General features: G+C 39.0%; 1 protein-coding gene across 6 annotated transcripts in view; it reads right to left on the bottom strand.

Moving 5' to 3' along the window:
• tenm1 (teneurin transmembrane protein 1) overlaps window positions 1-23,104 on the bottom strand; it is a 1,611,625-nt gene that overhangs the window by 1,060,064 nt on the left and 528,457 nt on the right. For all 6 annotated transcript variants that reach the window (XM_052021038.1, XM_052021037.1, XM_052021042.1 and 3 more), the window contains one exon: window positions 19,705-19,798. The gene's annotated coding sequence lies outside the window, so the exon portion shown is untranslated. The remainder of the gene's footprint in view (window positions 1-19,704; window positions 19,799-23,104) is intronic.

The raw sequence follows: 23,104 nt of genomic DNA, 5'->3' as shown, positions 1-23,104 counted from the left end.
CTTCCCCTTCATCTATTATTTTTGTGCACTTATAAAACACTTGTGTACTTAGGTAGCTTTTTAAATTAAATCTGACCAGCCCATGTAAGTGTTGTTGGCAACGCCTAATTAATCGCTATCCTTATTGCTCTTAAATTAGGTGGTCTGGCTTCTTCATTTTGGTGATAGTTAAGAGTCAATATTGCAGTCTGAATATGGAACCACAAAGGCCAGAGTGAATAAAGAAAGCAGATTTTTTCCACTGGGAGAAACATTTGATTCATTCAACAATCTGCAAGTTGAGCAAATTGGGCCTATTCTCATTGGAGTTTAGAAGAATGAGAATCAATCTTATTGAAACATGGAACAGGTTTAATGCTGAGAGGACGTTTCCCTTATTCAGGGCATTTAAAATTCAGAGTCATAATTTCAGAATAACTTCAGGATAAGAGTTTGTCCATTTACGACAGATGAGAAGGAATTTCTTCTCTCGAAGGGTTGCAGATCTCTGGAATTCTCCATCCAAGAGAGTTGTAGGGGTGGGGGCGTGTGATTGAATATATTCATGTATTCAAAGCAGAGAGTGACAGACACTTGAACTATAAATGAGGAGAAAACAGAAAAGTAGTGTTGAGACAAAGAGTGGATCAGCCATGAGCTTAATGAACACTGGAGCACTCTTGAGAAATCAACAGGCCTTCTTCTGTTCCTGTGATTTGTGTTTTACATTTCATACTCATCATTACTTATTTTATCTCTCAATTTATTTAATTAAATGCCCCAGATGCCATGGTGGGGTTTGAACTCATGCCTCTGAATCAACAGTTTATGCCTCCAGATTTCTCGTCCAGTAATATAACTACTTTATTACTGTAGTACTGACCAGCATGTAAAAGATAACAATTTCTCAGCACTTCTCCATTTGTTCCTCGTGTCTCTTTCTGACATTACATGGATATGGTTCCACATGCACAAGTAACCTGTCATTTTTTTTTCATCCAAATGCTTACTAATGTTTGTACTCATTTCCATGTTATCCAACTCCAGGAAACTTGGTCATATTGGGTTTAAGTCCATTACTATGCTGCTGCTTTGGCTGAGGTCATCTTATTTAATAAAAGCTTTGATACTGGGACATATTTGCTAAATCCTAAAGCAGATGTTTGCAGAGCTCGGCCGGCGCTCTGAGAGCTCGGTGCGAGCCGGATGGGTGACAGGCCAGGCCGCGCCTTGAGTGGCGCCAGATGGAAGGAAGGAAGTTGAACGAAGCTGGATGTTGGAGGTTTCCCCTGAAGTGACCAGAGCTCTGTAAGAAGTGGCTGGATGCAGTAAGAAGACAGAATTTTATACCCACCAAAAATAGCAACTTGTGCTCAGAACATTTCACATTGGACTGTCTTAGAAGGAACTGTAACAATAAAATACTGGAAGAAAATGCAGTACCATCCATATTCTGCTTTACTCGACCAAATCAACAGACAAAGAAGTTAGAAATGGCATTACCAAGTGACCAACATCGTGCAGCAGAGGAAATTATGGAGGAATCAGAACTGAATCAAGCGCATGGACTCTTAACTGTTTATGCCCATAGCTACAGAGTTGGAGATGTGTGCTTACAAAAGCAGATTCAGCAGTTGGAGGAACAAAATGAGAAACTGAAGAAGAAACTGAGATTCTTACAGCAAAAGTCTCACTGCCAAGAACAACGATTACAGAGAATGAAGAAGCTATTGCAAGAACTTAATACACGAGAGGTATTGTCACACCAAAATTATGTGCTGTTAAACAATACTTTGTATGAAGTAATTAAAGTTTAACTGTAAAAAAAAGATGTTTTGTTTTCAAACCCACAGTTTTGATTGACGTAAATTGATATGTAAGACAAAGCAAAATGATATCAACCACTATTCTATCACTTGGTCTTTGTATGGATGAACTCTTGAGACGAGTAATGTTGCTCCCTTCACATTATTCTAAAGAAACACTTTCTTTTTAAAAAAAAACACAATGCATTTTTGAAACCTGTGTATATTTTTTTCCATGGACTATACATCCAGCATTTGATAAATGAGTGGTACACAACTGGCAACCAGAAAAATTGGTTTGGGTCCTGTGCAATTTTCATTGATGGCTCAGATTTTAAACCAGAATGGTGAGCTTCCAATGTAAAACTTGTTGTCCATTTGACCTTTCAAACACAAACAATCATTGCAATATTATTAGCAGAAAAAATTTATGCAACATTGAAGATCTCCTAGCAGGTGGCCAAGCACAGTTCAAGGTTTAGACATCTTTCTTTGCTATTCCCTTTCTATTTAATTCGTAAGTCACATAGTGTGAAAACCTGGTGGACCATTGCAGTGCAGCTCACCCTTACCACAAGTTATCCTCCTGGCTTCCTTCCTTTCTCTGGGTGAAAATGACACAGACCTTCCAGTCATATTAACAAAAGAGGGGAACCATCAAGATGTAATGTCACTCACTCTGATACTTCTAACTACCAGCAATGAGAAAGAGCACCCTGCATGACATTATTGTTCAGGGATTTCCTAATGGGCAATTCACCAAAAAAAAATAGCAGGGTTAGGTGCTGCCCATGAAAGACAACACTGGAATAACACTTGACAATTTAGCTCTGTTGATGCTCAAAGATGAATACTTTCAAAATCCAGATTTAAAAAAAACTGTTTATTTGTGCATGTGGTCATCTGCTGAAAAGGTTATATTGCTTGCTGGGGAGAATCTGCACTATGTAATTGAAGGTCAATTTGGACGTCTGGTGCTCTGATTGATGGTTTCAACACTTTGCAGTCAAGCAGAGGGCACATGGTCAGTTCAGTGGAATCCATAACTGACACCTTCTCACAGAAGCCTGCAGCACTGGCATCATCTGTTAGTTTGTAAAATAATATTGTGGAAGTTTTGTTGTGATCATGGAGAAACATGTGACACTGCAACATTAATTGCCATGAATGCCATCATCAATTTTTTTTTAGCAACTATTGTTTATTTGAGCAGAGATGGATATTGGAGATGATAGCCTAAGGAGAGGAATGGAAGTAGTCCTGGTAAATTAAATGCAACTAAAAAGGCAAAGATATAGGCAATTATCAATGCTCTATTCTAGCAATGTCCTCTCCATCATTATGCTTTTGGTCATCAGTAGATGACAGCTCAGTGTGTTGTTTGCAGAGGAGGTTATACAGTATAAATCAACTACTACCACATGGAATTACCATTAGCTTACTTATCTGTGGATTAGACTCTTTGGTAGATGATTTCATATATTTTCTCACTGATGATTCCAGTTTTGCCCCAAGAGTGGACTTCAGCACTGATCAGTTCCAGAGCACAACAGGAGCCATGACCTACAGATTCTCTAATGTTACTTACATCCATTAGTGTAGCCTGGGAGCTGCTAGAGGCAAAGGAAATGAAAGCTGGAATCACCTAGATTACATTTATTGACAGTACTCTCATGAGATAGGTGCCTTTCTTTCAAGATTTTTAGGACAACAAAGCAAATTTCCTTGGTGATTTTTTGGTTCTAGCCTTCAAGTGACAATTTATTGAATTCAAAAGTCACAACTTGTCATGGTCAGATTGAAATTTCTATATTGCTGGTTTGGTACCAGAACCATTAGCCTATCATTGCTATAGCTCATTATTCATTCTTGTAACAGTTCTTTACCTAATATTACATGTATGCAGCACATAGTAAAAAAAAAATGTCATGCTTGGTTGGGAGCTGCCACGTTCCACTGAGTTTTCATCCAAAATCACAAATTCTATCTTTCCAAATTCATTGAATTATGATAATATATATTTTTGAGAGAAGTGCCTTATGACACATATATATTGCTGTGAAGACAGAAATGTTTTGGGATCAAATTCAGTGTATTTTGGTAATCCTATATTATTTGTAGGCACATGCATAATAAGAGTGATGACAGTAAAAATAACATTCAACCCATAAGTTTATATTCATGCAATAATTTCTTAGACATTTGCAAGAGCAGTATAAATGACATACTTCATAGGCCTAGAAATTATTTCTTGGAGTAAAACATACCTGTGCACTAAACAAAAGAATTTAAACAAAAATCTGATCACAAAACATGATAATGCACCACCTGCACTGTCACAACATTTCTTCCTAGTGTTCAACGTCAAGGCATTTTCTATGGGATGTGGGTATCTCTAGTGAAGTCAGTATTTGTTACCAGTCCCTACTTGTCCTTGAGAAGGTGATATCTTGCCACCTTCTTCAATCATTGCTGTCCTTCTGCTGAAGATACACACTTGTAGAGGCTAGAGTAACACTATTACAGCACCAATGACCCGGGTTCAATTCCGGCTGCTGTCTGTAAGGAGCTTGTACTTTCTCCCCGTGTCTGCGTGGGTTTCCTCTGGGTGCTCTAGTCTCCTCTCACATTCCAAAGACGTACAGGTTAGAAAGTTGTGGGCATGCTACATTGGTGCTGGAAGCACGGCGACACTTGCAGGCTGCCCCCAGAACACTATGCAAAAGATGCATTTCACTGTGTGTTTCGAGATACATGTGACTAATAAAGATATCTTATCTTAATGCTATTGGGGAGGGAGCTCCTGAATTTAAACCCAGCTACAATGATTTAGGTCCCACTCAGGAATATTGTGCAATTGCAAGGGAGCCTACAGTTGTTCCTATGTACCTATTTCCCTTGCCTATCTTAGTGACAGAGGTTGTGTGTTTGGGAGATGTTATCGGAGTATCCTTAGTGCATAATTGCAGTGCACTTTGTAAGATAAGATATCTTTATTAGTCACATGTACATTGAAACACACAGTGAAATACATCTTTTTGCGTAGTGTTCTGGGGGCAGCCTGCAAGTGTCGCCACATTTCCAGCGCCAACATAGCATGCCCACAACTTCCTAACCTGTACATCTTTTGGAATGTGGGAGGAAACCGGAGCACCTGGAGGAAACTCACGCAGACACGGGGAGAACGTACAAATTCCTTATGGACAGTGGCCAGATTTGAACCCAGGTCGCTGGCACTGTAAAGCGTTATGTTAACTGCCAAACTTCAATCACCATGTATCAATTGTGGAGAGAATGAAAGTTTAGGTTAGCAATCAAGCAACATGCTTTTTCCTGGATGGTATTGAACTGCTTGCATGTTGTTTGAACTGCACTCATCCAGGGACCCAGACGATGCTCCTGACTTTTGTCATGTAGTTGGCAAAAAAGTCTTTGGGATTGAGTCTCCTGCCACAGGATTCCCAGCCGGTTGTATTTATTTGACTACTCCAGCTGATTTTTCAGTGAGTAGTCACTACAAGTTGTTGGTGATGGTAATGACAGCAATGCTTTCTTGTTGGAAATTGTCATTGCCTGGCCACTTTGCAGCTCATTCCTGGATAGCTCCTGGGTCTTGCTGCAATGCAGGCATGTGATGCTTCATATTCTGAGGAGTTACAAATGGAATTGAATATTGTACAATCATCAGTGAACATTCCGATTTCAAATTTGATGATGAATGGAAGGTTATTGATAAATCTACTGAAATTGATCAGGTCCTGAGAAACTCCGTGCTGTGACCTGCTGGGATTGGGCTGATTGAGATACAACAATCTTTATCATCTTCCTTTGTGCGACAGAAAGCTTTTCCTGTTGATACCCATTTATTTCACATTTATCAATGTTCTTTGATGCTACACTCAGTTGAATGTTGCCTTGATTTTATCTCTTTCTGAAATGTAGTCCTTTGATCCATGCTTTGGGTGAAGCCATGATGAGATGTGGATGTGGTGCATAAATGATGGCCTTGTCGTGTCATTGGCATCAATACACTAGAAGATGCTGCACAAAACTGTCCCATTGAACCTACCTCATGCAATAAATCTGTAATGCTTCAGGTCACTTTTCATCAGACTATCAAGCTATTATGCCAGCAACATTAACCACAACTTCACAGAAGCGTCTCTGGCATTCCAGCATATTTCTCACATCAGCTATTCTTATAGCCTCTCTGCTTAATGTAACCAAATTGAAGTCATTTTGGAGAGAGGAGATTTTTATCCTGTCCGTCTAAAAACATATCCCATTGTGATAACTCACTTTGTCACCATAAGTAAAAGCCACATCTGAGAGTTTGAGAAACCTATGGTACAGAAAATTAGGGTTGAGGTTTTAAGGCTTTTCTGTGATGGCTTCAGCTAGTTTATAACTGCCCAAATCATGCTGTGGTTGACCTTAATGCTGGCATTCACCTCCATGTGAAAAAAGGTGTCTTCAATCTTTCATCTTGAGGCAAATATAACAGTTAAGAGAATTAATCAAATGAATGTATTAAAGATTTCAACTGCATGGAAGCAGAATAAAACAAACAGTAACAAGGTATTTTCATTTGTTATATGCATTACAATGCAATTATTTGTAATGCTTCTAATGTTTAAAATAACGTTATGAGCAACATAGTGACCTCACAGTTACAGTGACAGGGAGTTGATCCTGATCTCTGCTACTATCTGTCTGTAATTTGCACACTCTGCCTGTTGATTTTCCTGGGTGCTTCAGTTTTTATTCCACACCCTTAAAGACCAGCTCATTGGTAGGTTAATTGCCTCACGTAACTGGGTGGTAGCAAAATTGGGTTGAAATTCATGGGATTAGACTACAGGGAAATAAAGGATTGGGGGGAAATGGGATTAACAGAATTGCTATGTTAGTCAGCAATGAAACTATGGGCTAAATGGCCTCCGTCTAGATCACAAGAAAACATGAAAATAATGTGCTTCATTATTCTTCACCACTTATTTTTATCCTGCTTTCATCATCATAGGATCCATGTTCAACTCTTCCCTTCATTACAATGCAACCACAGGAGATGCTGAATTTACCCTTTTACCTCCTTCCTTCCTGCCACTCATGCTCTCAAGCACTCCTAGTGAAGCAGTGATTTACTTGTACATCTTCAAATTTAATGTGCTGTTTTCATTGCTCACAATGTGTTCTCCTTTACATTACTAGACCAACACATATTGGGTGAATACCATTCAGTCTTCAAGTGTGGCCCCTAATCTCCGGTTACGTCACTTTAATCCTCCATCACATACCCATTCTAATCTCTCTGCTCTCAGCCTCCTACATTATTCTTAAAAAGCAGACTGTCACTGATTATAAGCCATCTGGATTCCATGCCAAGGTTGAACAATTTTAGATGAACATTTTTAGTTTAGATTTCCAGCATTAGTAGTATCTTGTACTTGCTTCAGTATAACATTTTCATATATTATGGTTAGTATCGTGTTAACATGTGTTGCACAATTCTGGTCTTTTTTAGAGAAAAAAAATGGCATCAGAGAGATAACATTACGCAGGCAGCTTGATTTGACTTTTGCGTAGGTCATTGGCTTCGATGAGAAGGAAGCCATTCAGCTCATGTGCCTGTGCCTACGTGAATTCCATAGGAGAAATCAATTCTAAATATACTTTCTTGGTCTTACTCCATAACTTTAACATTTTTGAATTCCCATTTAAATGCTACAATTGAATTTAATTTCTAGAAATGTTTAAGGCATATACCATACAGACAAAACCATTTTTTCATTAAAAGATCCCTTAATTTCCACTTTATGACCTGTTTACTTCTCCTCAATTGGTGTCCTCTTGCTATGGCCAACAGAAAATACTTAGTTAGCCCCTTAAATCTCCTGAAAGTAAAGAACATTTTGATTAGATCCCCTAGATCTTTCCTGGAAATGAATACAGGCCCAGATTTTGAGTAATTCATTATTATGAAATCAGTTCAACCTTGGCATCAATCTTACAGTGGGAATCTGTTTTTTTTTTAAATTTAATAAAACCTTAAAATTTTCTTTGAAAATGTTTTTCATGAAAATTTGTTATATGAAAAACAATGCAATGAAAAGGAATCTTCTGCTATCAAAAACTCTAGTTATTTAACTGCTTTCACAATTTAGCTTTGCATAACATAAAAATAACTTGCTGTTGGCCAAATTGTAACGCTCTTATCTGAGTTGGATATTGTGAGTTGGAGCTCTAGATCAGAAATCTGACGTGATGCTTCAATGAAGTTGGTTGTGGTATTGCTGTGGAAAAAAAAGTGGCTAGAGCTGTATGGGTACCATAACTCATTCACTTACTCACCCTCCATCATAAATCAATAAATTAATCATGCATAAAAACCCTTCTGTATAACTGATCCACCTTATGCTGTATGGCTTTTAAGAACAAGTTCTGACAAAAACATGGTTCAGAGTCAGTTGACTGGAAAAATATTCAATATAATAATTTAATAACCATCACCTTTAGACTTATTCAGAAATTTTGAGGACTCAGTACAATTAATGTGTTTTCATTCATTCAAGGTCTGTGGGCTTTGCAAGCTGAGCAAGCATTTAATTGCCCTTGAGAAGGTGTTGGCGAGCTGCCTACTTGAACTGCTGTGGTTCTTGAGGTGTGGGTATACCCACAATGTTGTTGGGTAGAGTTCCAGGATTTTGACCCAGCGACAATGAAGGATTGTCAATATATTGCCAAGTCAGGGTGATGTGTAGCTTGGAGGGCACCCTCCGGGTGGTGGTGTTCCAAAGCTTTTGCAGCCTGTGTCTTTCCAGCTGGAACAGGTTGTGGGTTTGGAAGGTGCTTTCTGAGCAGTCTTGGCGAGTTGCTGCAGTGCGTCCTGTAGCTGGTACAAGCCACTGCTACTGTGCATCAGTCGTGGATTGAGTGAATAGTTGTGGATGGGTTGCCTATCAAGTGGGCTGCTAGGTTCTGTATGGCGTTGAGCTTCAACTGTTCTTGAAGCTGTACTCATCTAGGCAAGTGGAGAGTATTCCATCACTGTCTTGACTTGAGCCTTGTAGATGACAGAAAGGCTTTAAGGAGTTTGGAAGCAAATTACCCGCTGCAGGATTTCTAGCCTCTGACTTGCTCTTGTAGCCATATTTTGTACATGGCTATTCCTGTTCAGTTTCTGGTCAATGGTAACACCCAAGAGATTGATAGTGGGGGATTCAGTGATTTTAATGCCATTTAACGTCAGGGGTGATGGCTGGATTTTGTCTTGTTAGACATTATCATGCCTGGCATTTGTGGGGCACAAAAGTTACTAGCCCCTCATCAGCCCAGCTAATAGCTGAAAGCTTAGATTTACAATATGCCTTGATCTTAACGAGAGTCCACAAGCTTTCATAGTTTTATGTAACATTGCAGTATTTTGTAGAACTGTGGTTCATTGGAAAAGTTAAAGACATTTTAAATTGTACAAGGGTTACAATGTTGGAAATAGTACCCCTAAAATTTGAAAGGGTTTAAACAAAAAAGACCAAAAGTTGTTGAAAGAAATAAAATTAACAAATTAGCAAAAGATATAAAAATAGACTACAGGTGCTTTTAAAAAAAGATATGAAAGTAGGAACTCATGAGCAAATGTAGTGACAGAAATAAAGTTAACACTTCAGTTGCCAAAATGTTGACTCTGGCCTCTGCCCCCAGATGCTGTGTGACTTGCTGAGTACTTCTGGATGTTTTGCTTTATTTCAGATTTCTAGCTACTGTGGTATTTTACTTTTGGAAGAGATCAGTAAAAGTAAATGCAGGTTCCTTTGAAGATAATTGCAAATATGTTAATCAAATATTTTGTTTCTGTAAATACAGTGTCAATTTTAGATTTAAAATAGTACTGGTGCATTAAACAGAGTTAAAAGCCAATAAATCCCCTGACTAGTCTACATCTTAAAGTTTAAAGAGCACTTTAATGCACTGATAGCAATCTCCCAGAATTTCCCAGATGCTTTACAAATTCCCATAGGTAAGAGGATAGAAAACATCAACATGCCTTTTCAAGAAAGGCGGGAAAGAGCAGCAAAAAGGAATTATCCTGCTAGAATCAAATTTTAGAGATATTTCAACAGGGCACTTGGGATAAGTACTATAATTAAACACAATAAGCACAAATTTACAAGAAAGTAATTGTACCAGCAAATCTCAGCCTTTTAAGGGATAATCAGTATGATTAGTAAAGAGAAGAAGTGGATGCAATATGTGTGGATTTTCAAGAATATATGCAAATAGGTGACACACAAGAAGATATTATACTAAGATTAGGATTCTTAGGACAGTGCCTAATATGTTTGTAGAGTTACATAACATGTAGAAGAGAAAAGTGGAATAAATTGGTTACATTCAGGATGGTAGCATCGAGCAAGAATCAGTGCTTGAACCAAATAGCAACAAAGAATGTGCCCAGAGGCTTAAAAGGGACACAGTGATAATAGACACAAAAAATTCGGAAAATGGAAATTAAATTTCTTCTGGATATCCATATGCATAAATTACAAAGTTAACATGCAAGTGCAGCAAACAATTAGGAAAGCAGATTGCAAGTTAAACTCCATTTTGCAATAAATAAAAGTTTCATGCAATTACATTGGGCTGGAGAGTTCACACTTGCAATGCTGATTGGGTATCCTCACCCAAGAAAGAAGAATTGCCCTAGAGACAGAGTGTGAAAAGGTTTATTAAATAGACTACTGGGGGGGGAAAAAAAAGAGGACTAGCATACAAGAAGAGATTATGTAGAATGGGCCTGCACTCACTGGAATTAAAAATGAGTGGTGATCCCAATGAAATGTAGAAAGTTTTAAAAGGCTTAATGGGGCGAGCGGTGAGGGACCATTTTCCTCTCTGGTGGGCCTATAATTTGGGGGTCAGAGCCTCAAGGATAAATAACAAATTATTTTATGACAAAATAAGATATTTCTTTATTCAGTCATTTGAATCTTTGCAATATCTTTCCCAAAGGGTTATGGATGCTCAGTTTGAGGAGATCAAATACCAAAATAGATTTTTTTTTGGACACTGTGGGAATCAAGATGATAGGGCAGGAAAGTGGACTTGACATAGAAACTGAGTTACGAAGAAATCATAGTTTCCTCCAGCTTTTATTTCTTATATTTTGAAGCCAAAGTTCCCACCTGCACTGATGAGCAGAAGAGCTGAGCAAAATCCTTCCATGCCTAACAGAGCAGTTGTGACTTTAGGGCTACAAATACCTTATGGATAACAGTTCATTTTTCCTGCAATGATCTAGATTTTGAAGACCTCAGAGCCCTTGCAATTTTCATATTTTATGAGTCATTCTGGGGCAGAACCAGAGAATTCCCAGGTAAAGTCAGTGAAAAAATGTCTTCATAAAATTTTATACTCAATGTCTTCGGCAATGTATTGTGACAATTAGGATCGGTGTTGTGACCACCTAAATACATTTATCACATGGTCTGATAGAGAGTACTCAAAATTGAACATTTGAAATGAAACTGGGCAGGTGGTGGAAGTGCTGGGAGGGGGGGGTGGGTGCAGTGGGGAGGATGGGAGAGAGGAGAATAAAAGGAGGGGGTGGGGAGGGCAGGAGGGAGAAAGGGTTGGGAGATGAGAAGAAAAGTGGGGGTGGGGAGAAGACACATTCAGAACAGTTTTAAATTGGTTACGGAAAAAGGACAAGGTTGGTCCTCATTTTAAGGTCTTGAGTTGGGAGGGTTGGGTGGTGGTGGGGGGGGGGAAAACGGGGGGTGGTAGGTAGGTAGGTGGGGGAAGCAGCCAATTTCAATAGCTCAAGAGAGGATCTTGCAAAAGTACACTAAGGTGATGTTTACAGGTAAATTGACAGCCTATCTGTGAGAGTCCTTAAAAGAGTTAGCAAGTGTTCAGGATCAGCATGTTCCAGTAAGGGTGAAAAAGCAAAGATGACAAGATGAAAAAAACCTTGGATGACAATGGATATTAAAAGTTTGATAAAAGGAAAAACAAAACCTATGGCAGGTGCAGGCAACTGGAATCAAGGGAGTTCCTTGAGGAATATTGCATGTAGGAGAGGGTGCAGAGGAGATTTACCAGGATGCTGCCTGGATTGGAGGGCATGTCTTATGAGAATAGGTTGAGTGAGCTAGGGCTTTTCTCTTTGGAGAGAAGGATGAGAGGTGACTTTTACGCCTCTAAGATAAGAGGCATAGATCGAGTGAACAGTCAGAGACTTTTTCCCAGGGTGAAAATAGGTAAAAGGGGGATGTCAGAGGCAAGCTTTTTTTCCCAAAAAACAAGAGTGGTGGGTGCATAGAATGCACTGCTGGCAGAGGTTGTGGGGGCAGACACATTAGGGACATTTAAGAGACTCTTAGATAGACCTCCATTTTTCTATCATTCATGTGTCTATGTGGGGAGGGAAGGGTTAGATAGATCTTAGAGCAGGATAAAATGTCGGCACAACATCATGGGCCGAAAGGCCTGTACTGTGCTATGCGTGTTCTAAACAATGAATTAGGAGGTCAAAATGGAGCCATAAAATATGCTTGGCAATTAAGATCAAGGACAATCCCAAGACATCCTACAAGTAGTTCAGGAGCAAGAGGGTAGCTAGGGAAAAGGCAGGTCTCCTTAGGGACCAAAGGGGTAATCTCTGTGTGAAGCCTAGTGATGTGGTCAAGGTCTGAAATGAATACTACTCATCTGTATTCATCAAGGAGAAAAACATGGAAGAGTGCGCATTCAGGGAAGGGGGACATGGATAATCTGGAGCAGGTTAGTAATTTTAAAAAGAGGAATAAATTAGATGTTATGGGATTTAAGGGTCTACAAGCAAAGTGCCAGAAAACTGGCGGATTCCTAATGTTGTTCCTTTATTTAAGGAATACAGCAGAGATAAATCAGATAACTACAGGCTGGTGAGTCTTATTTCAGTGGTAGAGAAATTATTGGAGAAAATCCAAAGGGGTAGGATTTATGTACATTTGGAAAGACAGGGAGACAGGGTCTAATCAGGGGGTAGTCAGCATAGATTGGGGGGGGGGCAGCGGCAGTGGGAAAAACTCTCTCTTACAAATTTGAATTTTTTTTTGAAGAGGCAACTAAGATTGATGAAGGCAGGACAGTAAACATTATCTATGTAGATGTTAGCAAGAACTCACATGGTAGGCTGGTCCAGATGGTTAAAACATGTGGGATCCAAGATTAGCTTGCTGATAGGGGACAGAGGTTAGTGATGGAAGGATGCTTTTCTGTTTGGAAATCTGTAACCAGTGATTTACAGCAGGGATCGGGGCTGGAATCCTTGTTGTTTGTGATAATATATTAAAGGACTTAAATGTGAGTATTGATGGTATGATTAGCGAGTCTGTGGATAACATGAAAATCTGTGGGGTTGTGAATAGTGAGGAAAGTTGGCTCAGGATACAGCAGGATGTCGATCAGATGGAGAGTCGGCAAGTGCATGGTGATGCATTTTGGGAATTCAGATAGATGTAGGACACATATAGTGAACAGCAAAACATTAAGGAATGTTGACAAAGAGGAATTTTGGGGTTCAAGTCCATAGACCCAGAAAGTGGAAACACAGGTAGACAAGGTGGTGAAGGTGGCATGTGATACATTCGCCTCGATACATCAGGATGTAGAATATAAGAGTGGGCACATTATGTTGCAACTTTACAAAACACTGGTTAGATCATAATCAGAGTGTGCAGTTCTGCTAACCACAGTGTCCTGATGTATGGAGGCGAGTGTACTGCATGCCACCTTCACCACCTTGACTTGTGTGTGTGCAGGATGTGGTTACACTAGACAGTGCAAATGAAATTCACTAGTGTGTTGCCTGGATTAGAGTACGTTAGTCATGTGAAGAGATTAGATTAGTTGAGTTTGTTTTCCCTAGAGCCAAGGAGGCTGAAGTATGTAAAATTATAGGAGGCATAGATAGGGAAGATAATCAGAATCTCCCCCCCCCCCCCACCCGTGGTATAGGTATCAAAATCAAGAGGGCATAGGTTCAAGGTGAAAGGAGGGAATTTTAAATAGGACAGTGGTTGACACCTGGAAGTTGCTGCCAGAGGACCTGGTGGAGTCAAATACAATCACTATGTATCATGGAAAGACTCTAAGACAGGACTTAAATAGGCAGACCTGGTGTGGCAAATGAGGTTAGGCTAGATGGGCAAAAGGTTGGTATTGACAATGGTGGGTCAAAGGACCTGTTTCTGTGCTATACAATGATTCGATGTCTCCAGACATGATCTATTGTTCCAAGTTGAATTATCATCGACTATTCCCTTGTAAGTTGTTGTTTTATTAAGTTTGAACATTTTTGAAGAAACCAGTTTGCCTCCCTCTGCCACCCCTTCTTGCAAACCTCTCTCTCTCCCCTCCCCCTGCCATAAACACCCTTCCTCTTCAACTGAAACTACTTCACATCAATTTCCAAATGGGAGCTGCCAGGTCGGATACAAATTGAAGATGAATAAAGTGGAAAATGGCCAGTCGTTGTCCTTGTGCTTCATTGTGCTGGGTAATATTGCAGCACCATGGAAAATACAAACTATGAAAAAAAATCACCTTGAAAATTGATTATCCAGACACTGCATTTTTCCAGAGAGAAACCGACCTTGAGTAACTCACATTTTACTATCAGCTGATCATAATTGTGGTTCATTAAACATTAGTGATCACATAGTGATGTTATTTCACACATAATTATTGTTCTGATCCAAGAACTTTTTAAATTACCATCCATTAGAACTTAGTTACCATGACCTTAAGGAAAATAAAGAATATTATAAGTGAAGCTATTAATTTAATAATTACTGCCAATCATGGTTATTCATAAGGTTTGCTGAAGAATAAGAAAAAGGGGTTTGAAGAAACTTTGTTCATCTCTCCTGATCATGTTACTGAGTTCTTTGGAAGGACAATGGCTATGCTTATGTTTCATTACATCCCTGGCTTTCTTTCAATTAATGTCTTCCTTCCCAGTTTCTCTTTCCCAATGTGTGGTGCTTTTCACAGCCCTCCTCAGTTCTCAAATCAGAGTGCTTAGTTTCTTCTGGCAACAGAAAAAGACCCTGCCCCCTGCCCCCCCCCCCCCACCACCACCAAGTTGAACTGGTGACTGGAGCTCCACCAAGATTCACAAGAATAATTGCAACTTTGGTCATGCTCAGGTGGTGACTTACCAGCACTTCACACACAATGGTTTGCATACAGGTTTGAGCAGGTGTTTGGGCTGAAAATGAGCTGGATGAAACAGAAGTGGAATTCCACAAGGCTGGAAACCATGCAAGTGGCAGATCGGGACAAAATGAGAGGTACCTGGGAGTGCATCTACATCTGCATGTCTGGTGGTGCCTGTGTTTGTTGCTGTGTAGTAGAGTTGAATGGGGGTGGATTGCGACACTGAAGAGAAGAAAGAATTTAACGTGTGTTTAGGGAATTACCACACAATATGCAAAAACAGTCCATTGGTTCCAACTGAACTGTATTGCTATTTTGGCCTGAAAATTATTCTTGACTGTATCAGTATCATTGTCGTAAATTCTTTTGCAACTTCTCCAGTACTAACAGCTGGGGGGGAAAAATATCTTTGGTCATTATCACTAACCTCCCAGCCACTGGTTGTACTCACCCCAGCAAATTCAGTTCCACTGATTTCAAAATGCACCACCTCGTCCTTAGCTAAATTGAAATTCATTAGTCATTTCCATTCCCATTGCAAATTTATGAATATTTTTATACATAATTAAGCAGTGCGATTGGTTATACCAGAACTACTGGTAGTGTCCTTTCAGCTTATCTTTTCACTGGCTTATTCTGTTCGGTGATTATTTGGTTTCCCTTATAATAAAATATACAATAGACAAGAAATAAGTTGCATCTTGTGTAGTCAAAAGGGCTTATTGCCATGGTAACACAATGGTGGTGGTTAGGCATATATAGCTGTGCCTCACCAGTTGCTGATGGAAAGAGTTCAGTACCAGGAAGCACAGGTCTGCGCTTCAGATTCCATCAAGGAAGCAGTTCACAAAAGTATTAAATTACAATAGCCTTACAGTGCATGAATCATTGTGGAACAAGTCTGAGGCTATTCATCTCTTCAAATAATGAGGCCATTTGTCACCTCTCACTTAATTAAGGTTGATCGCCACCTCAACATTTCTGCCTGGATTACCTCAAATCTAGTGTCCAATATAAAAAATAGTGACCTTGTTCTTCAGCTCCAGTTGTTCCAGCAACCACAGATTTTATGGGCAGAGTGTTCCAGATTCCCAGTTTTCTTTTAATGAAAAACTGCTTCTTTACTTTTGAAAGTGAATAACAGTTCAGTTTAAGCATCTTGATCACATCAGGTCACGTTTAGTTTGCAAGCATTGGCTTATCAAACACAAATCTTCCAAAAAAATTACCACATGTCTGTTATTTGCTGTTCAACTTTAATCACTTTCAAATGTCCCCAAGTTCTTCACATGCAATGTGTTGTTCTGAAATGCAATTAGCTGTTATGTGAACCAGCATATTTCACAAAACATCCTATTAACAGCAATAGCTAGAATGACCAATTCATTTGTCTTTTCATGGTATTGCACGAGGAAGAAATGCAAGCCAGTAGAAGATGAATCTGCTCTCCTTCAAACTGTGCCATTGGAAATTTATTTATGAATTACCAGGATGGGCAATAGTAGACTTCCCTCAGTCAAAAAAACCTTTGGCAGTGAGATAGCTCTTTTCAAGAACTGCACAGGCATGCTAAACCTGGATTACGAGCTCAGCCACTTGATATGGAATCTAAACAAACTTTCCTGATCCAGAGAGGAAAAAAAATGCAACTTACTTTCAATACAATTCAAGGATTTATTTTCATAGTTTAGAAATGAAAAAAATTCAGCTAAAAATTGTGCAGCAAGTTTTGGGCAATTCCAAATAGTATATTTTCCTCGTTGCTTGTATTCAAAATTATGTGAACAATTCCTTTGTTGAATAGGATCTATTAGATTGGTAATTCATTCTAGTCAGTACAGTTGTGTAACTCATGTCTGCCTCTTGTTTTCTACCTCTGAAATTCATTTTAGGGGCAGAGCCAGTGTTGAAGGAACTAAGTAACAAGCTTAACACTTCCAAACAGATGAATTTCTAGGCAATTGCGATTGAAATCTGACGAGTGTAGTTAACTCTTTTACGACTAGGAAGAGAGATTCTCTCAAGAACCAACAATAAAAGCCATTTCCCAAGTTCTTTAATTTAACCAGCCAAAACCATCTCAAACAACAGCTTTGGAAGTTGCTAGTTTTTTTTTATTACAAATTGAAAAAATGCCCAGTTGCTTTCTAGGATCCAGCATCACAGGTTCACTTCCTGCCCATAATCATTGCACCAATTTTGTCCTGTTATACATCTTAGTTTATTGAATAGCTGTAAGATTTGTCTATTGATCTGTAAAACTAGAATTTTGTTCTCAAATCTATTTTCAATCCCCTGAAAATATTGAAAAAATTGAGGAATGTGTTTCTAAAGAACTCTTTTGAACAAGATATGCAATTCCCCAAATCTTACTAACCACTAACAAACATGCAATCAACCTTCAAGTCCAACAATGTCAAAACATTGAGCTCTGTGCTTGGTTGTGCTCCAGTCGGATCATGATTTCACTGAGTTGAGCAGATCTCGGCTATTTATTACTCAGTTGAAATTGTGAATAACAGGATAGAAAGGTCACTTTAACTCGTTCTGTGAATGGTGAATAAAGAAAACTCCCTTCCCAATTGACAACTGCTATATGTTCTTTGACCACAAAGCTATCGACACAAGATTCACCTTTACAAGGAGATTCACATGAGATATCTTTAATGATATTAGTCAATCCAAAACTTCAAGGAAAAATTAAATACAAGCTTGAGAGCAGGCATGTTCTGATTAATTTTAGCCTACATCAATCCTCCCGTAAACATCGCTCCAACAAATTCCTGGATGATATCTCATCCCCACCCCAGTCTACCGCTGCACGTGTAGATTTGATGCTATAATTTCCATTCTGAGAGCATGACCATATTTTGAAAGGATTTAGTTGGGACCTTTTAGGACTTCCTGATGTCATTGGAGGTGCTCTGCAAGTCCCAGTCTTCCCTTTATAAATGATTAATTACTAATTCAAGATCCCCAAACAAAATATCACCTTAAGGCCCAAGTACATCAGGTCACCCTGACTGTATCTCAGCTGTCCCTTACCACCTGCCCACCACTCCAAAACAACGATGGATGGATTTCTCTCCAAACCATCCTATGACAGACTAATTAACTGCTGAACCTGTGGCAACATTGGATACTAAGGCTTCTGAGGCCTGAGTAATAAAACTTTGACCAACCAAACAATCCCACTGACTACCCCTCACTCCTTAGAGGAATTTCAGCCTCCAACTTACAGCTACAATCACCTTTTCTTTCCCCTCCTCAACCCACTTCATCTGCCCATCACCCACACTCTCCTCCCATTGAGTTCCCTCCCCCTCCCTCATTTGGATCCATGCTCCACCTTTCTTTCTTATCAGATTCCATCATCTGCAGCCCTTTGTTGCCTCCACCTATCACCTCCCAGCCATCATCACCTCTTTCACTCTTCAATCTGCTTATTACCACCCCCTTCACTTGGATACACCCATTGCTTGCCAGATCTTGCACCACCCCTTCCCCTTACCTCTTTATAATGGCTCTCTCTCCTCTACCTTCAGTCCAGATGAAAGCCCTTGACCTAAAACATTGACTCCCCATTTCCCTCCACAGATGCTGCCTGACCTGCTAAGTTCCTCCAGCAATTTGCTTTTGGCTCCAGATTCTAGCATCTGCAGTCTTATCTCCAAATTTCAGCCTGTGGTATTTAAATCACGACTCTTCATAATTTGTACTTAATTATACTTTTGTTGTCACAGCAAAGCAAGAGAAGGAGGTACAAATCCAGTGTTAAACCATGTCACAATTGACCTGGAGAAGCAAAACACCTGGAAACCTCTTCTGGAGTCCAACTCTGGTAGAGTAATGCAGTTCCAGCTTCCACCAGGATTTCTGGCAAATGAACTCAGTGCCTAACAACATCTCATCTTGATAACAGGTACACTTTCTGTGACAGTTTCAAAAAGTCTCAAAGGAGCTGAAGTTAGCAGACTAATAACACATTCACATGTGATACCACCTTGAATTTGAAGACATACTGCTGTAAAATCACCAGCTGCAGTATAACACCATTCAAGTGGAAAGGTGGCACAGTACATTTGGTCAGTGGGGCAAAATGCCAAGGCTGTGGGAGTTGCAGCTTTGATAGCTCCCTGCTGCTCATTTTCCATACTTTAGCACACTACAGTTGGGGAGAAAGACTTAGAAGGAGGGGGAAAACATTGCACAAGGCACTGCTGGATACCTTCTATTGACTGTCTCAAAGTAGCATCAATGGATGCCAAGCATCAATCAGATTACATGCTTGGCATATTCTTCACAGCTGGCAAAGAGCCAGGGAATTATGGAAGGATGATGAGTGGGAAGAAAATTAAAGGATTCACATCTTTTCAAAAATTGCAACACAAATAAGCTTTGCTCCATCGTACAAAGGCATTCTGAATGCCGACTTAATTGCAGATCAAGCAAGAATTAAGCCAAATTTTATTACTCCAGAGACTGCCAACAAGGATTTAGTTACAGACCTATAAACCACAACTAAAATAGCTGCTTACAAAAATTAAGCACAGGATGATCAGTTAGATGACTGGAGTGCATTCAATTGCAACTGGGATACAATTGACGTCCATCCTTACACGAGGATTACAGCATTATATTATTAGTATATATTGTAAAGAACAAAGTTTGAAATAAAATACTAGCCATCATTGTTCTGTTAAATGTCTTTCTTTACCTGTTTGTCCCTTTGTTTTTGGTTGGAATATACACGCTGATGTGGGAGGATGGAGATTCAGTGGGAAAGCAGCTAATTCGTGAAATAATAAACCCTGTTAATAAAAGACAAAAAGCTATCAGCATTTCATTGGCATTGGTTATTTCAGAGATTTAAAAGCAGATAGCATAAAGGCCTGCAAAAAAAAAGGTTTTATAGGTTATTCCCTGGAAGATTGCAGAATTTATTTGCTACGTGTGACAGAAACTTGACTATTACAAGCTGCCTGTGAGCAACTATGGTGTGTTTGGGGGGGGGGGGGGGGGGTGTTGTGTAAGAATTCAAAACAGGTCTGTGCTTGCACTCACCTACAGTGAGTGCGGAGTTGTAACCATGGCAACTCAACCAAGTTACTGTCCCTGAGCTTTCTGTGGCATAAGCACGGCACACAAAATGCTGTTTTGCTGCACAGCTCAAACAATGCCATACTCAGGCATACACTTACTGTCAGCTCTGGCCATCATGATAGGGATTTACAAATAGCCTGTTCTCCACATGTAAAGAACTCAGTGTTGAATAACATGCCATGACTAAGAGCCAAGTCTAACTAAGCTAAACTGAAAACTTGTTTTAAATTTAAAACAAATTTGGAACACAGACACATAGTACATTTAGAGTAGTCAGTGAATTTATGATTCACCACATGCCATTGATCTGTCCAGTAAGGATGATCCCATACTGATCCCTGAACAATGTTGAAGTAGCTGATCTCAGCTGGGTGGTGAAAGGGTGTCAGCATTGATTTGAGACCCTGAGCCAAGGACAGAAATGTAGGATGAGGTGCAGACCAATTAGCACTATCAAAATGTAAGCCCATGTACAAAAACAACCATTTCAGAGAAGAAACTGGAAGCTTCTAATGCCTGCAGAAATGTACAGAAAAACCTTAAAACTCAGAAGTGAAATGAAAAGGTAACATACACAAAGCTACCTGATGCCATGTCTCTTTTTCCTTTTGTTAAGGAGACCTGTGTAATTCATCTATGACTATGCTGCTTCTGACCTGCATGAACTCATTCAGTAGTGGAATAAATGTGATAATCAGCAACTTTTAATGCAGTCTCCCAAACATGTTATAAAGTAGAAACATCCCCTACTTTACAGAGGAGCCTGATCATTGTAAGAGATGATACTTTTGATTTTTTCTTCTCTGTAGGTAGTTTTGAAATTCCCATTCTAAAGCTTGCCATCTCTACTTGTTCCTTTAAAGATGCTCTTAAAAGCCACATCTTCAGCCAATTTTGTCTAATCTCTCCTTAGATAACCTTGAGACAATCATTGCATGGTAATGATCCTGTTACGTGTCTTTGGATATTTTGTAATGCCAAAAGATGGAGAAATAAAAGTCTTACACTTCGTCATTTGGTTCTATTGACTTCATTGTTTACTAATTCTAAAGTTTGATTCCAAAGCACAACTATATGCCCAGTTAGCCATGTATCAGGAGGACAAATTTCTCCTATTTATTGTGTTGACAGTGTCACTACCAAATTAATAACAGGTGGGAGATCCAAGGATTTCAGTTTGGATCCCATGTGGTTTACAAACCTCAATTTATAAACCTATGGTTTAAAGATAATTTATTATGTAAGTATCAATTCACTGATTAATAGCAGAAAACTAGGTAGATTGATGGCTTGGAGAGACAATAACACAATATTTGATCTTTGCAAAAAGAAATTTCATTTAGTCATTTCCTCAGTATGTTGAAAAATTGGCAGGAATACGACCAATGAGACCCATTTAATTTTCAGTTGAAAGTAACCCAGAGACAACAATTGTTGTTTCTTGCAAATTATAAAAATAACATCTCACTTATCCCAATTTCAAAATTTATCTAGCCTCTATAAAAACAATATCAAAGAGACCCTAAACTTCTTACACGTTTGAATGTCTTCTTTGTTCAAATAATATTTGGTCATGTATAAAATGGAGAAATATATCAGAATGACCATAAACACTTAAAGTCACAAAAGTCAATGCTAATTGTTTTGAACATTTTAGTTCAAAAGAATGCTGCAAATGATTTTTAATTCCTTATGAGCAACTATTGTAAATTTAGGTGGGTAGGAATGGGGGGGGGGGGGGGAAGGGGGTGGTGCATAAGAGAAGTCTTCAGTTCCTGGCACTAAATTTGTGTAATGGCATCAGACATGCTCACCTCCACTGGAATGGCTCTATTGAAGAAATTGTAACTGAATATTAGGAGAGCACAACCACAAGTTTTTAGTGCTGGAGACCACAGAAAAAATTCATCCTTTTACTATACAATTTGATATAAATTGCTAAAAAGTGCTAAACTTATCCACAAATAGGAAACAATTGAAATTAGACTCTTTAAACACAGATATATTGCTTTCACAAACCTCATGCAACAAAATTCTAGTTGTTTCAAAACAGATACAAATATACACAAGTTCAACTTAACTGTATTAAGACAATTTATCATGTGTTTAAATAGCTTTACCTTGACTATGGCAATATTACAACAATGTTGGGTATTAATGCATCACAGGGAATGAGGGATGCATGTTCCATCCTTTTGACAATTTAAAATATAACGATGCTGGTATACAAAAGATTTATGTTGCAAGCCATTAAATGTTACAGCATTTAATTATCAGTTACTAAGTCACCTGGAAATACATTGAGCTAATCTCTTGCATTTGAAATAACCATCTGCTTAGAACTAATAATGAAAGCGAACTGAGAAATCGTACTATTTTCATACTAAATTTCTAATAAATGTTTAAAAATGCACTGTTTGCAGAATAAACTAATGCTTCCTTACCCTCATTCTTTAATCTTTCCCACTATTTTCTCCTGATGCATCAAAATTCAATTGCATTTTTGTTTTATTTCAGTGTTTTGTAACTAGAAGTAATTTATCTGAGTATTTCCAGGACATTTCATGAGAATGTTGAAATAGGAGCAGAGTAGTATAGCCCCTAGAGCCTTCTGTCAAGATCATAGTTGATCTTATCTGGGCCTCAGCTCCATTCTCCTGCCTTAATCCTCGACTCCCAAATCAGTTTTAAATATATTCAATGACTCAACTTTCACAGTACTATGGAGCAAAGAATCCCAAAGATTCATGATCCTCAGAAGAAATTCCTCTTCATCTGTATTTAATAGATGCTCCCTCATTCTGAACCTGTCCCCTCTGGCTCTGTACATCCTTTCCAGAGAAAAAGGATTTTCAACATTTACCTGGTCAAACCCCACAAGAATTCTGTATGTTTCACTAAGATAACCAAACTAGATTTGTGCCAGTCCAGAAACTCAATTGGACTCTTCCTGAAGAGTCACCTGTGTGCCTCAATGTGATTGTCATGTCAAGCATATATGGTATGATGTCAGT

The sequence above is a fragment of the Pristis pectinata genome, chromosome 8 (assembly GCF_009764475.1).
Source record: "Pristis pectinata isolate sPriPec2 chromosome 8, sPriPec2.1.pri, whole genome shotgun sequence".
NCBI classification, from domain to species: domain Eukaryota; kingdom Metazoa; phylum Chordata; class Chondrichthyes; order Rhinopristiformes; family Pristidae; genus Pristis; species Pristis pectinata.
This window is presented reverse-complemented; position numbering and strand designations above follow the sequence as displayed.